Raw genomic sequence first — 16811 nt, forward strand, 5'->3', positions numbered from 1 at the left:
AATTGGTTTTAAACAGAATGTGTGTGTATGTGCGTGTACACGTGCCCTATGAGGTTGGAAGAAGTATACTGAAAGATGCGAGTAGTTTCCATGTATTAAATCCTAACATGGGTAGAATTGTGTAGAAGTCATTCCAAAGTAAGAGAGGAAAAAACTCTCTCTCTGTCATACCAAAAATTTTATTCTATTTCCCTGAATAATTTGGGCTGCAAGATGACTTCCCTCAAATGACATGTATTACATCATTTATTTTCATTTATTTAACACCTATATGCACCAGGCATTGAGCTGGACACCAGAGCTGTCCCTCAGAATACAAAGATGGATACAAGTAGCAAGAGATAGAGCTGGCAGGGAGGAATGGGCCACGTTATGAAGGACATTAAGTAAAATGCTAAGGAAGGTTGGCCTGACCCAGAAGTTACTAGCTATTTGATACCTCAGCCACCTACTTATCAAAGCAAGTCTGTGACCAGTAGCATGGCTCCAGGCTGACCCTCAGAACCCTGATACATCACAGGTTTCACTTACAGGCCAATCAGTGTGAGGGACAGGCCAAGTAGAAGGGCTCTGGATCTCACCAATTCTAATTAGGATATTTCCACTTTCACCTGAATTGTATATTGATATGGTGCATAAGAATTCTTCTGAAGAATTTCAGCCAAATTTGACACTCCAGACAAAACAAGCTAAAAAACAAAACTCTTATTTTTTGAGGATAAAACTACCAATTTACAGCATTCCTATCGAGGATCCTTCTGCAAGTAGGTAGCGTTAAAGGCTCCACTTATAAGTGAAAGTATGAATCTCAATTTGCATCTCCAGGTGTACAAGAAATAGAACACTTCTATATTCTCTTTAAATGGAATTAAATATAACTCTGAGTTGTCATTCTACTAGAGTGGCAAGAATCCAATCTCAGTAATGAGGGGCAGCCCCCTTCTCCTTCTTTTCATAAAGCCACATCAAAATCTGGGAGGCTTCTTTGGTGTCTCCAAAAGAGGAGGGTTCTCTAATTCCCAGTCCATCATGGTCATCATGGATGTCTTCACTGAGCCTGAAGGAGCCCCCTGAAGTCCAGCTGCTTCCATGCCATAGGTGGGGTGTGGGATTTTGCCACTCCAGTGCCCAGAATTCTGCCTTCTACGTGCACCAAGCAGCCACCTACTCTCAGGTTTGGTCATTTTCCTAGAGAATAAAACAGGGTGGAGCATGAGGCTGGGCTCATCATCGGACATAGAGCCCTCCTGCATCTCTAAGATGTCCTACTGACTCTGCTCACGTTTTCCATCACTTCTCTCCATCAAGAACACTTAGCATAATGCTTTCAATTAAGGCTTTAGTAAAAGGCTATTTTCTACATTGCAAAATTTCATGAAATGTGAAATTAATTAAATCCTGCTACCTGCTTAAAATAGAGGTTGAAGAAGACATAAGAAATATCATTACCTGTTGACACTTCAATAATATAAAATGCAGGGTCTTGTTTTTAAATCACTATATAAAGTATCGATTTTGTCTTTCTAATCACTGATTCCTCTTCCTGGAAAAAAATTCTAAGAAGAAATTACATTGCTCTGCATGTAGTCTCTCCAGGGACTTAGGACCTTTTTCTTTTCTGTTTCAAACAGGGACAAAAGTCATCTGCCCAAGGGTAGTCTTCACAGAAGCTCCTGGGAAGGGGAAAAGCGTAGCCTTTGAGGCCAGACTTGGCAGTTTGGGAAGAGGTTTCTGTCTCCTTCTGATCCAGGGCTCTGACAGACACTGCATGAGGCCAGGTGACTCTGAAAGTCTTGATTGTTATTTCAGCTCTTCACAGTCTTGGTGGGAACTCAGTCAGCGCAGCCACTGATCTCTTCTTGACTGTCATGGGGATGCTGGAGTTCTTGGCTGTGAGAAAAAGTGAACTGGGAACAGCCCATCTATAAAAGTATAATACCAAGAACTATTCCGAAACCCCAGTAAGAGCAAAAGGAAAGCATCAATACAGTACCAGCTGGGCAGACAGGAGGAAACCAGGTACAAGAAAGAGTCAAAGTGACAACTCCAGGAAGAATGAGCTCCTTCAGAATGTTCATCACCTTTCTGTGCAAGGGTGTGAATTGGCTGTGAATGCGGCAGTAACAGGATCCTGGTAGTAGTGGGGCACTGAGGGGAAGGCCAACAACTCCTAGGACAGGTACAGCCTGGCTTTAGTCAGGGCTCAAGTGTCACAGGTTGTCTCATCTTGGATGTGGTCCGCCATGAACACTCTTGGCCCCTTGCCCTACCCCTCACTCCACCTAATAAATGTGGGGTGAGTTACCTTGTTGGCGGGTCACAGCCATTGATCCCAAACAACGTAGCTAATTCTCTCAAATATCTTAAAATTGTTGGATTAGGTCTCTCTCTTTTTCCATATCCATATGGACCAGTGGGAAGGAGGTCCATGGTCAGACAAATGCCCTCCCACCTTTAAAGATGTAGGCTCCAAGAGTAACATGAGAGCAGAGCAGAAAACGAATCACCAGTGGTTCCCAGCAAATGCCCGGGATTGATAGAAGCGCCAAGATCATCAATAAATGGTAGCTGCAATATTGTCACTTGACAGATGACTCTATTAGTCATTTTCAAGGAGAGGTTCCAAAGGCAACATTAGTACCAAGAACACATGGTTTCCAAACAAACAGGAAATTCACATATATTAACTGTCCTCTATGTGCCAAGATCTTTAGCTACATTGCCTCGTTTGAACCTTAAAACATCCCTGCAAAATAAGAATTATCTCCATTTTTACAAAGGAGGAGGTGGGTGATTTATCCAGTGTCCCCCTTTGGTAAATGGTAGAGCTGAGAGCCGATGCCCAGTACTTTGACTCCCATTAAGTACTATTTCCAGTACATCACTCTCCAGAAGACCATCTCAAGGGTGCATTTTGATATCTACATTCAGGTGTGCTGGTAAGGAGAAATCAGTCCTATTGATTCATAGTCGCCCTTTATAGACATGTTCTCATTCCAGCCAAGAGCCTGGAAACACATGGATGAAGTTACTCATCATCAAATCAAAACGGGGGTTTACTATGTCTCTCCCAGTGAAGAAGAGAATATGATTATATGGCAGGCCTTTTTATTCCTCAAATCCCATTCTGAGAGCTGTCTTTGAAACTGGTACAGAGCACTCTTAGAAAAAAACCTAATTGCACCAGCCTTGTCTGAATTGGACAACAGGACAGACAGGCAGCAAGGCAGGTTTGGGTGGTCAGCCTTCTCCTGGTGGGGCATAGGTCAAGCAGCTCATCCGTGGCCTGCTAAGAGGATGGTGACTCATGATTTCACTGCTTTATTTTAACCTCCAGAACCACAGGAACACATGAGTTCAGAGTAGAAAAGACTGGATGACCATCAGAGAGAGTTCTTCTCCACAGAACTACATAGAACTCTCCGGCTTACATAAAATTATAGGCAGCCAGAGAATCCCAGAGAAAGGTGTCAGCATTTTCTCTAGGGGCTCAGAGTACTCAAATTTTCATGTCACATCAAACCAGATTTATGTGGAAACTGGAAGAGCCTGGGGGAGGTGATTCATTTCATTCATTCATACATTCATTCATTCATACATTCATTCATGCATTTTTTTTCTATACTTCTAGAGCACTTGTTTATGCTAGCTTCTGGAAATACTGAGATTGCAATAAAAAATAGAGATGAGCAATATATATTCCCTACCCCAAATGTCTGGCACATAGTAGGTACTAAATAAATATTTACTAAATAAGAGAATGCTCTTGAAAGATACATTTAAAAGAGACTATAAATAAGTACATGTTATTTTATTGCTATCAAAGGATTATATTAAACAAGTATGGCAGTGTTTCAGAGAAGGCTACTGAAAGGAAAGACCATTTAATCTGGGTTTTGAAGGATGGACAGGAGCTTGACAAGCATGTAAAAGGGGAAAAGAAATCCAGATGGATTTCTTTTATGTACATGTTTATGTACATAAACATGGAGCTGGAAAAGCGGATGGTGTGTTTGGGCGCTTACCAGTATCCCTGTGACACAGGATTGTGCCTGCATGGGGGTGGGTGAGGTATGCAGGAGTTGAAGCTAGAGAAATCACCAGGGACATACCCTGCTAGGCTAAACAGCAGGACTTATCTTGCAGGCCGCGGGGCAGGGAAGCATCCTGACCAACGTTATGTTTAAGAACGTAGCTCCAGAGCAAACACGGATGACTCAGCACACTCTGTTAACATTCCCAGGAACCGTGCTCAGCCTTCTCGTGCTGGTGGGTGGGCATGATGTCTCTGGGCAGGAAGACCACCCGCCTGGCGTCACTGCACACACACATGACTTCCGTGGGGATTTTCCTAAGCCCCATGGCATGGGGAAAGCTTATTCAGAAATCTGGAAGCCAAAATTCTCCCATGCTTTTACTCACATTTCTGCTCTCTTTTTTTCCATTTGGCTCACATTCTTTTATTATTTTGGTCACAGAATTACTTCTCGCTGCTTCTTCTTTAGTTCTCCAACAGAGAAACTGTCACTTTGAACATCTCTTTCTCTCATTAGCAGATAATTCTATCCATACTTCAAAGCCCAGTCAAATACCACCATGCATTTTGTTCAGCAAACATTTAATGGGCACCTACCTGGTGCCTTCCGACTCAAGCCCTGCAGCAGAGGTAGGCCATTTTCATTTGATTCTCACATTGGACCCTCCCACCAGCCACTCTTTGCCAACCTACCTTCAGACTAGTACCTGGATTGATCCCCTCACCAAACCTGGATACCTCTCTCACCCCACATTCACCTTGACATGCTGCACATTGACTCAAACATTTATTAAAGGTAGCAAAAACATGAGCAGTAAGAAACAGAAAGAATAGGATAGAATAAGCACAAGAGTAGCAAATATTTATTCAGTGCTAAATCTGAGACAGCCTCAGCTCTAAGGATTCTTTACTATATTAACTCATAATGGGATAGACGGCAACATAAAGTCTCCAGCCAGAGAGGCTGAGCAGGAAGAGGAGGATATAGGAAAGAGGAAGTTTGCTGCCAAGAGAAGTGTTCGCTCTCACCACTTCCTTTCACTGTCACACAACCTACTCAAGTCTCCGCCCAGCAATGGTCTCCCACTGTCTTCCACCCACCAAGGATTTTGTTTCCAGTGCTTCTATGCTCATTCTCATTCCTCTTTCCTAACAGAATCTGCAAGGAATGGGGAATCTCAACCTTCCCACTCAAGAAGGTTTACTCTAACAGAGGGGCATCAAATACTCCTCATAACTACTGTGTGAAAAGCCTTAAACAAGCCCCACCTTCTCTTGAAGGCAAGAGGAAGCCATTGAAGATGCTGGAAGAGGGAATAACATAATCCAGGTGGTGTTTTGGCTTCACATACTGGCAGAAAATTCTAAAGGAGAGTTCAAAGTGATAAGAAAATGATTGCAGCTGGACAGGAGGACAGTACTGTTCACAGAGTCATAGAGTTGGCATCATACCTGTTTGTCAGTGAGAGTTCGAAAGACTTTGATGCTTTGAACGGAAACCAGCCTGCTCAATCCCCACCCCACCTGACAACTTTTCAGCAAGTTGACAGTCAATCAGACAATCAGAGGGAATCAGAAATTTGCTAGCTTACTGAATACTTGACATAGAATTATAGCAACTTCTCTGTGCCCTCTCCGTCCCACCTTGAATCTTCTTGTCCTTATATCCTGCAGCCACGCTGCTGGCTTCTGGACACCCACTTGTACTGACCCAACCAAAGGTCTCCTTCATCTCCAGGATCTATTGACCATCCCTTTCTTTGCTCCCATCTGACAGCCCCTCCTCTCCTGGCCACTCCCTCCTCCTTTTTTCAGGCATTCATTCAACAAACATATTCTGAGCACTCTGCTTAAGAATCGAGATACAACTGTGAAAGTGGTCTCCGGAGTGTCTGCCCTCTTGGAACTTAAGAAGAAGAGAAAAGTACACAGACAGATGAACATGTGGAAAGGGCTGTGATGGGGAAGAAATAGGTGGCATAGAGACAGAAAGCCATTCTAGCATGTCATCCACTCCCAGGAACAAAATGACCACTGAAATCACAAAGTTTGGATGAAAACTCAGCAGAATTCACGAGTGTGGGTGTGAATTCCATAGACATTGACTCAAAGAAGGATGAAGCTATAACTTTAATGAAATTTAATTAAAATCATGGCAAATTTAACAGCTTCTTTATGTAAACTTGGCCAATTCAAGATTAAAACTTGGTCAGCTCAAGGTTGTCTCCTCCTCTTTTTTCTTCTTCCTCTTCCAGGGTAACAAGTTGGAATAAAGATGGAGAAGTGGTGGAGAATTTCCCAGCACTGGTGTAGAGCCATGTCTGAGCCACAACCATGCCTCTGTTCCTCCCTTGCCTCTCCCATCACCCACCTGCCGCCAGGTTGCTGGATCTAGTCCTATCGTACTCAAGTCCCTCCTCCTGAGTCTTCCCATCACTCTGTCTCTTAGAGTTCCAGACTCTGTGTTTCTGGATTCTCTACCTCCAGAGGAAGTAAAACATAGTTAACAATCAAACAATCTCTCTCCCTAACAAGGACTCCTTTTACTTTATTCCATCCTTTTGTCTTAACATCTCCCCTCCATTTTAGGTCCAAGGCTTTGACCTTATTTGAATAACGAGTAGCCTCATTAAAATGCTTTTACAATAAAACAGCAATATTCCTCCAAAGATGAACTCTGCTAAAACACATAAATAGGTATAGTTCTTTAAAAATGAATTTTTGTTTTCTTTTGTCCTGCTTCATGTAAAAAAGTTAAGTCTGAGGTCTATTCTCTTCCCCCTGAATCGTGCAGTCCTCTAAGCACCTAGCCCACTTTTCTATAGAATGATTTTAATTTGGGTTGTTAGTTCACCCAGGTTCCAGAGTCATAAAAAAAAAATTGCATGAATTATGGGAGTAAATTTGCCTATAGATCCTTCACACGGTTATGAGAGTCCTTCATCCCACACAGAATAGTTTGCATCTTTCCAGCGGTACATGTTCTACCCGTTGTGCAATTACGGTAATAAATTCAAAATAAAAATATCAAGGATGTGGGTGCTATATGTCCTTCTGGGTTACCCATGCCTCTGTGCCTTCTTTAGCACAGAAAATGGAAAGTTAGTTCTCTCCTTACTATTTTAAGAGAACGTATTTTCAGGGGGCCATTTCCTTAAAAAGTTAAAAGATCAGTCACAACATAAACAGAGGAGAATTCAAGACACACTCATGGTTAGTCCTATGGTTAATTTAAAAACAGAAGGGACCGTTCTTTTCCATATATATCCTCTCACCACACTCAGGCTTCCTAATATACCCACTGATTGAATTTCAAGAGAAGTGTTCTACCTCCTATCCCATCAGGGCAATACATATTCAAGAGGAACGAGTTACGCTGGGCATGGGGTAAAATCAAGGTTGAGAGCTGCTGGTAAGACAACTCTGTGGTGGAAGGGATCCTAAAGCCAAGTTCAAGGTAGGGGAGATGTTGCACAAGGCAGTCTAAGGCAGCTTGGCCAGATTATCAAGGTTTTCACCAAGAAACCAGAAACTCTTTGGGCATTAAGACAAGGACAAAATAGCAGAGTATGGAACGAAATCAAGGATGTGTGAAAGGTGTGAACTGCTGACGAGGACAGTGCCAGAGTAAAGGCACCTTGCTGAGCTCCTCAGAGCACCGGTTCAACTCTGGTACTATGAATGGGTGCCGCCCTCCTGGAGCAGGCTGTTACACGGCCTCTCCTGAAGGCATACTGAAAGGCCAGTCCACTGAACAAATAGGGAAAACACATCCTACGTATAGAGAGCATGAAGTCAGTTGAATTTCTAGGGCCATGTGGTCCCCATCACTCCTCATCCCTCTTTTGTAGGCCAGTGCTGAGCTATAAATTTTTTAGAGAAAGATTCCAGATAAACACAGGCTCCTTGTTATTGGCGTAAGTTCAGAGCTCCTTTAAAGAATGATGAATAAATTATTTCTTCGTTCAGCCACACAAAACTCAGTAGTTGTGCTCACATTTCAGGACTGCAAACTATGAGGTGTGCAGGCAGTTAAACTAGGCTTTGATGTACGCCCTCTGAACAGTAAAAGTCTATACTCTACCAGCCCAGAGGTAACCCTGGTACTCTAGACCAGAAACAGAACATCCCTGGTACTCTGTTCGCTAAGCCATGAGCCCCAAAACATTCGGTTGTGCCTAAACCCATTTGCCCTTTTCCATTTAGGGGGAGGAAATGGAGAGAGAAAATGTTTTCTTTCCAAAAAAAAAAAAGAGTTTTTGCATTATAATGATGATTATAAACCCATTTTATATATGATTCTTTCAAGGTGACACAGCTGGCATTATGGATTTAGAGTTTAAACCCAGATCCAAACCAAACATCTACCATGCATTATGTCCAAAAAAGTCCTCCTGCCAAAAGAAAAGAGGAGAGGATGGGGAACACCACTTATTCGCCAAGGTCCGGGGATATCAGGATTTCACAGATTTTCAAAGATGGTGTTAAGAGTCTTCAGTAGAGCGCTTGATTCTTTTGAAGTAAACCCAGGATAATGGGAAACACTAAATTTGCTTTGTAAGGACCCCTTATTTGGCTCTTCCAAAGTCCACCTTTTTCAAATAAAGTGGCATGTTAACAGCAGTTTTGCTTTGCTGCGTCTGAATGGCCCCAGTGCGGCAGCAGCCCAGAGCATGCTGGGAAGAGGCAGAGTTCCAGGGCAAGTCCAATGACCCAGCACTGCCTCTCTCCTGACCAGGACCTGCTGCTGCTGAGGCTAAAGATGAGTCAGTCTCCCTCCAAACCAAACAGTAATTAAGAGAGGATGCATTTTTAGACTGTTGTGGTCTTACTCTGCTGGCAGCTTTTGAAAGCTGTCAAGAGCTCTGCCAAGGGAAAAGGGAAGGGACTACCATTTATTGGTTGAGTGGCTATGACAGACTGGGCACTATGCTAAGTGAGCTACATACTTGGTGACATTCCATCTCAACAGCATCCCTATAAGACAGGATTTTCTAGCCTCATTTTTTGGGGGGTGATGATAATAAGGTTCAGAAAGAAGAACCGACTTGCTCAAGGCCACCCAACTGGGACACACAGCTTCTAGAATTTAACCCTAGATCAGTCTGACTCCAAAGTCTATTTTAACTTCACTACATCAATTCTTGGCAGCTAAATTTTAATGCTCATGGAATCTGCCATGTACTCTAAGTTCTAGTTCCTCAAGAAAAAAGATGGAAACAGTGGAGACCTGGGTATTCCATATTAACAAGGCCCAGCTCACATCTGTCCTTAAAATTCAGTATGTGTGTCTTCTCCTTTGGGAGCGTGCTCCTCCCTCCATATGTATTGATAGTTTGTGGACAGGGCTGTTTGTGTTCTCTTACTGATCCACAGTGAGATAAGTACAGAAACTAAAAGTAAGTAAATGTTTACAGCTATTTGACAGAGCAATTTTTTTGCAGTGAATCAAATAACAAGACAGCATGTATTATGTATATCTTTTATTATGTTTTTGTTTTATGAATGTCATTTTAATTTTATTTTTCTAGTATTTCATTTTTAATGTGGTTTATAAAAACATCATATGCAATGGATTGAAAATTAAAGAAATAAAACTGGTTCTTCACCTCAAGTTTGAAAATACTGTCTCAAAGGTGGAGAGATCTTTGAAAGCAAGGACCGTCTTTTAGTGTCCATTAAATGAATGCTTTGATGTAGGTCTGTATAACTGAGCCCACTTAATGGGTGGCTCCTTGCTGAAAACCCTTTCTGCCCTATACCACTAGCCACCTCAAGCATTTATGATCTGAAGGGAGGCAAACCAGCAAGGCAATTAAAAGCATAGAGTCAGAGGAAATTGGGTTTGAATCCTGTGTCTACAAATTAGCAGTTCTGTGATCTTGATTAAGGTCGTTTTGCTGTGTCTCCTCCTCCATAAAAAAAAAAAAGACATACATTAGGGAAATTCAAATTAAAACTAAAATGAGATACCAATTTACACTCATTAGGATCAAAAAAGTGAAAACATCAGTGTTGCTCAGGGTATGGAGAAACTGGAATCCTTGTGCATTGCTGGTGGGAATGGAAAATGGAAAACCATTTGGCGGTTCCTTTAAAAAGTTAAACATAGAATGACCACATGATTCTGCAATTCCACTCCTAGGCATATGCACCAAAGAACTGAAAACAGGGACTCAAGTAGATACTTGCACACCCATGTTCATAGCAGCATTATTCACAATCTCCAAAAGGTGGAAAAAACCTTAACGTCCATTGATGGATGAATAGATAAACAAAATGTGGTATATACATAAAACGGAATATTACTGACCCTGGTTAAAAGGTAAACTGAGGGGCTTCCTTCGTGGTGCAGTGGTTAAGAATCCGCCTGCCAATGCAGGGGACGCGGGTTCGAGCCCTGGTCCGGGAAGATCCCATATGCTGCGGAGCCACTAAGCCCGTGCACCACAACTACTGAGCCTGCACTCTAGAGCCCGCGAACCACAACTACTGAGTCCATGTGCCACAGCTACTGAAGCCCGCACACCTAGAGCCCGTGCTCTGCAACAAGAGAAGCCACCGCAATGCGAAGCCCACGCATAGCAACAAAGACCCAACACAGCCAAAAATAAATAAATAAATAAAATAATTTAAAAAAGGTAAACTGAGGAATATTAAAATTTTTAAGAGTTTAGTTGAGCAAAAAGGGATTCAAATTGGGCAGCACCAAACCAGAAGTGGTTAGGAATACTCCACTGACAGTAGCTAGGGAAAGACTTATAGAGACGGTGTGAAACAAAGCGGTTATCTGTTTGGCTACCGCTTAAGCATTTGCCTTTCTGGGGAAAGCCTGTTTGTGACTATTTATTTAGGTTTCAATTTCTTAACTTAGAGACATTTACAGGCTTAGGTTTTGGTTTGCTTACAAAGGCCACCCAGACCTTAGAGGCACTCCAATCTAATGGCCTCCTCATTTAATCAATTTAATACTATGAAAAAGGAAGGTCATTCTGACACATGCGACATGGATGAAAAGCCAGACACAAAGCCAGACACAAGGGACAAATATTGTATGAGTCCACTTATATGAGTTCCCTAGAATAGGCAAATTCATAGAGATAGAAAGTATTAATCGAGGTTCCCAGAAGCTGGGGGGAGGGGCAAATGGACTGCTATTGTTTCAGTATGGGACGATGAAAAAGTTCTAGAAATGGATATAGGTGATGGCTGAACAACATTGTGAATGTACTTAGTGCCACTAAATGTATACTTAAAAATAGTTAAAACGGCACATTTTGTGTTACGTATGTTTTGCCATAATATAAAAAGAGAACTAGATGGTATTTCCCCACCTATCCTACTCATTCCTAACGGCTGTCAGCCTATGAGTCGTAGTGATCAGAGACTAGAACGAAATGGGCCAGAGCATTAGATGAGGGGCTTTGCAATTTTCTGTGCTTTTCCAATGTTCTCTAGTAAACAAGAGTATTCCTTTCATGATTGGGAAATAAGGAATATGTAAAAAAAATTATTATCGTTTGAAAAGTAGGATTTAAGGGCTTCCCTGGTGGCGCAGCGGTTGAGAGTCTGCCTGCCGATGCAGGGGACACAGGTTCGTGCCCTGGTCCGGGAAGATCCCACATGCCGCGGAGCGGCTGGGCCCGTGAGTCACGGCTGTTGAGCCTGCGTGTCCGGAGCCTGTGCTCCGCAACGGCAGAGGCCACAACAGTGAGAGGCCCGCGTACCGCAAAAAAAAAAAAAAAAAAAAAAAAGAAAGAAAAGTAGGATTTAAAACCCAGGGTTTTCTCCTATCAGAACCGAGGGGGCTTTGTCTTTGCCAAAGGATCAGGCCGTGGAGTAACTCTTTTATTTAGAGGCATCACCATAACCAGCTAAACCCAGCCACGTTTTGCCTGTGTTCAATGTATTTGGCTACTTTTCAGACATTTAGATGATCGGTGACACCCCAGTGGAGCTTGTTTAGAAGATGTTTGCTCCTAATTTCTAAGGTAAATTTGAGGCACATGTATTCCTGTCTCTCTTTGGTCATGTGCCTTTGAAGTAGGCTTGCCACTGAGCTTAACTTCAAGGTTTCCCCTGATGCTTCCTTGGTCTCCCTAAATCACTTACTACAGTTAGTGGCAAAAATGCAGGCAGCATTTGGAGAGTGCAACTAGATGGACTCATTCAGCAAATTCTAATGAAGCAGCTACTGGGTCCCAGGCACAAGGGATGCAGGAGCACTCAGTGTGGTATCTGCTGATGAGGAGCAGACTGTCGATGACGGTGGACAGGGAGAGACAGGAGTAAACAAATAAATAAATGGAATGTGACAGGCTTAAGTACAAAGCTATTCAGGCGTAGTGGGAACACAGTCAGAGACTGTACGACTCAGGAGACATCCCAGCGGCCACTCCATCTAAAATGGAACTGCTCGGTGGCTCTGTCTGATCTTTCTCTCCCACTCTCATCTGGCCCTCTATGTCACATCACCTATATAATTTCTTTCATCGTTAAGAGCTCATGCCATCTTGTTTATTTACTTGTGAATTACATGGCAGTCAAAGCTCTGGGAGTGGGGACACCTTGTGTCTCTCTTGGACACCACTGTATGTTTAGCATCTAAAACAATGTTCAATTCTGGGCAGTGACGCCTGCAGAATTTCTACCCCAGAATTTCTACCCTGTTTGCTGATAGGTAGCAACCTGTGTGGAACAAGAGTAGAACTAAATCTCGATTTTCGAACAAGCTCTATGTTACAAGTTATTTGGCATGGCTTTGATGGGGAGACTGTTAGAGATTAGGAAAGACAGCTCAAGATACTTCCCTCCTAACCACCCCCTTGCGGCACCATTGTCCCATAGATTGTTAGAACTCCAGAGAGGCCCATATTCATTTATTTTATACTTCTAATATAATTCAAAATGAAGCAATGCCAGAAAGACATTACAAAATTTATGCTACTTTTAAAGTGTTTGCATGTAATAAATGAAGGTTCTAAAAACGGAATGCAATGTTATTCTCTTAGTCACAAAATAACTCAAGTATTTTTTTAAAAATTGAATTATAGTGCACCTTGGACAATGTGTTCCAGTTATGGGGCACAAATTTAAAATTGTGTAAGTGACTTCTCTTAATCCTTTAAGTATTCTCTTGGAGAAAATGCCTCATGCCTCAATTTACTCATATGAAGCCCAGGCCAAGCAGTTCCCAGGTCCCACCCCCATTTTAGGTTCTGTATATGCCTTTCCTGGGACATAGTAAATGCTCACCAAGTGCTTTATAAATAAATCCTAAATGAATACACATATTAAGGAGTGAATGAATGAAGTCAAGAAAGGAGGGTACCTGGGTTGAGTCTACAAAGATGAACAGCATCCCCAGAAACTTGGTGGTAGGAAGAGAAACAGCCTTCTAGGCTGAGGGGACAGGTATGTAAAGGTATGGCACTGACAAATAGAACCATGTGTTCTGAGAACTGCAAACAAGATAGGGCTACAAGTAATGTAGGGGGCATAGTGCAGCCTCCAGTGTAAGAGCTGGCAAGGGGCTATATCCACTGGAGTTTGGAGCGGACAAGGAGGCAGTGAAGGCTTTTAAGCAAGACAGCAAATATAGTTGAACCTAACTTTTAGAAAGATCATTTTGCCCCCAGTGTAGAGCAATGGCCAGCAAATTATGGCCTGTGTGACAAATCTGGCCCTCCACCCGTCTTTGTGAGTAAAGTCTGTTTGGAACACAGCCACGTTTATTCTTTTGTGTATTACCTATGCTGCTTTCACACTACAATGGCAGCGTTGAATAGTTGCGATGGAGACCACTGGGCCCACAAAGCCAAAAGTGTCCACCACCTGGCTCTTTATAGATAAAATCTTCTGACCCTGGTCTATAGGAAGAGGGAGGTGAGAATGAGTTCAGAGGCAGGGAGACCAGTTAGAAGCCTGCCAGGAGCCAGTAGAATGAGGATGGAGAGGAGGGGCAGATACGGGAGATGTTAAAGGAGCAGGTTGTCAGGACTCAGTGTTCGGTGGGGGATAGAAGAAGGGTGCTCACGCTCCCTGTTTTTCTCTTGGGTGACCAGGCAGAGGTTGCATTATTCACAGAGAAAGGGAAACTGGTTTGAAGACAAGGATACTGACTTTGGTTTTCAACATGTTAAGTTTGAGGATCCTTTGGGACATCTAGGTGGAGATGTCCCCCAAGCAATAGGATAACCAAGCCTGAGGCAGGCTGGAGGCACAGACCTAGGAATCCTCAGTATGTCATAGGAGGTGGTTAAGCAGTAGGGTGGAGTATATGCAGAGAAGAGCTGTGGGCTGATGGAGCTCTGGCAACCCTCAGAGCTCAGCTGGGAGCAGACAAGGCATGAGGAGACAAGGGCCCTGGGGAAGGCTACCTCCTACCCAGAGGCCCAGTGTCCTGCTTCATTCTCCCTCTCCCAACAAGATAGAGTTGGGATGCGGGGGGCTGGAGGGAGCCCTCCTCTGCCTCCCAGCTCTAGGGACACCATCATTTCACCTTAGAATGGCCCCATCCTGAGAGGCCTGTGGGGATCTAATCATTTTACTATACTCCAGTCCAGCATTGTTCTCAGCCCATGTCAAAGTGACGGCAAATGCCAGGATGAAAAATAGACTGCTCCTTGAGATGCCTGGAAGCCTGCAGTGATGGACCGGCTCACTCTATTTTCATTCAGGCACAAGCTTATCGGTAGACATTTGTTCTATCAATGTTCAGTTAAGTAACTGTCTATACCTTTTCTTCCAGAGACGTTTTAGTCAGGCCCCTGTCCCCAGGATCACGGCCTTGCTCTGGGTTTAGAGTAATATATATGACATATATACACACACATATATATATATATGTATGCATATATGATATATATCAAATGATATATATATGAGATATACATACACATGCACTTTTTTTTTGGTGCAACCGACAAACTGATGTCCCCAAACAGAAGGAGCTTGCAGAAAGGCCAACGAATTTATAGCAAAGCTAAAAATATCTCATGTCTTCTGATTCCAACCTCAGTGTTTCCTCTCACCTGGCTCCTCCTCAGTGTTCCACGGCATTTACTGTCTTGGTGTGGATTTGAAGTCTGTTCCTCTCCCCATCCCACATCTTCCACTGGAGCCCTCCCTTGCCCAGGATGGTGTCACGTAGACACACGCAGGCATAGTATTACGGTTTGAAGGGCTGGAAAGCTCATTCTCCACACCTCTGTGTTTCCTTGAGCACTTTGGCCTCTTGCCCTGCCCTGACACCCACCTCAAGACGTTCAGCCCCTGACTGCGGGGGCAAGCTCTTGCTCCATGAATCCCTATGGGTATCTGCACCAGAAATCCTGAAGCTGGCGATTTTCTTGACTTGTCCCCTCTATTCCAAACCAAAACGATGCAGCGATTATGGTTCAGAGCGTCGGCTCTGCAGACTCCAACTTTCTTACGGTTTAACTCTTCCAAAGTCAGGTGCATTTGACTCTCATGCTAAACCATGCATCCAAACAAGGGTTTATCATATTGAAAGACATCTTTTGATATCCGTCATGCTGACTCTTGCATCTGCCCTTCAATTTGTTCCAACTGTAGGTAGAAATTAAGGAAGTTATCGTTTTAGAAAAAGGAAGAAGGAATTTTCACAGCAAAAAACTCCAATGAGCCTCCGTAAAGTGTAGGGAAGGGAGAGGTTGGCTCTGATGTTTTGTCTTTGCGGTAATTTTTGTGAGACCCACATGCTTTACCCCCCTGAGAAAGAGGTAGTCCAAAGCTGAGAATATTGCATTTGGCTTGGGAATAAGACCTGTCATGGTCTGTCCTAGGGCTGCCTATCCAGCTTCATTCACAATGGCTGGCTGCCATGCGGCCAAATACATTTTAACCTCAAACGTGATCCAAATCTTCCAGCCACTAGGCCTTTGCACATATGGGTCTTCCCACATCTCCACTTTCAGTCTTAGTTGGAGCCCCTGTGTGATAGGTCTTGAACCAGCTCTAAAGGAGACATGAAAAAGAATAAGCTACTTCAAGTCATGAACCCTCTGGTCCTGTATTAGTTTCCCAGGGCTACTGGAACAAAGTACAACAAACTGACTGACTTAAAACAACAGAAATGTATTCTCTCACAGTTCTGGAGGCCAAAAGTTTGAAATCAAGGTGTGAAAAGGACCCCGCTTTCTCTAAGAGGTAGAATCCTTCCTTGCCTCTCACTGTCTTCTGGTGGGGCCCACAATCCTTGGTGTTCTTTGTTTTGCAGCTGCATCACTCCAATCTCTGCCTCTGTTACCACATGGCCTTCTTCCCTGTGTGCTTGTTTGTCTTTGTACCTTCACATGGCATTGTCCTCTTCGTATAAGGACTCCAGTCACATTGGATTAAGGCCCCACCCTAATGACGTCATTTTAGCTTGGTTACAACTGTAAAGATGCTATTTCCAAATAAGGTCACCTTCACAGGTACCAGGGCTTAAGACTTCAGCATGTCTTTTTGGAAGACGTAATTCAACCTATCACAGGTCTTATTCATTTTTCAAGGCTCAGTCTAATATCCTTGGGGAACATACCCGGATGCCTCAACCAGATGGAGCCCCTCCTACCTCTGCCCTATCAGGAGTCAGTCTCCATCTTTGGGGGCTTGTCTTATACTGCCTCACAGATGTGATATTTTGGAGAAAATTACCAAGAGGAATGGGTTGTGCAGGGAGAAGAAGTAAGTGTTAATTTGGGCCCTAGATACTGCCTTATGCCTTGCACAGTCTCTCACAGACTATAGAGTTTCTGCATTCATCCTC

At 43.3% G+C, this 16811-nt stretch overlaps 1 long non-coding RNA gene across 1 annotated transcript in view; it reads right to left on the reverse strand.

Moving 5' to 3' along the window:
* Positions 1–210: 210 nt before the first annotated feature.
* Positions 211–16811, reverse strand: part of LOC307189488 — a 615258-nt gene continuing 598657 nt past the window's right edge. Inside the window, exon 6 of the long non-coding RNA XR_013829198.1 lies at positions 211–1188. This is a non-coding gene — a long non-coding RNA (uncharacterized lncRNA). The remainder of the gene's footprint in view (positions 1189–16811) is intronic.

Source organism: Stenella coeruleoalba (assembly GCF_951394435.1).
Source record: "Stenella coeruleoalba genome assembly, chromosome: 7".
NCBI lineage: Eukaryota > Metazoa > Chordata > Mammalia > Artiodactyla > Delphinidae > Stenella > Stenella coeruleoalba.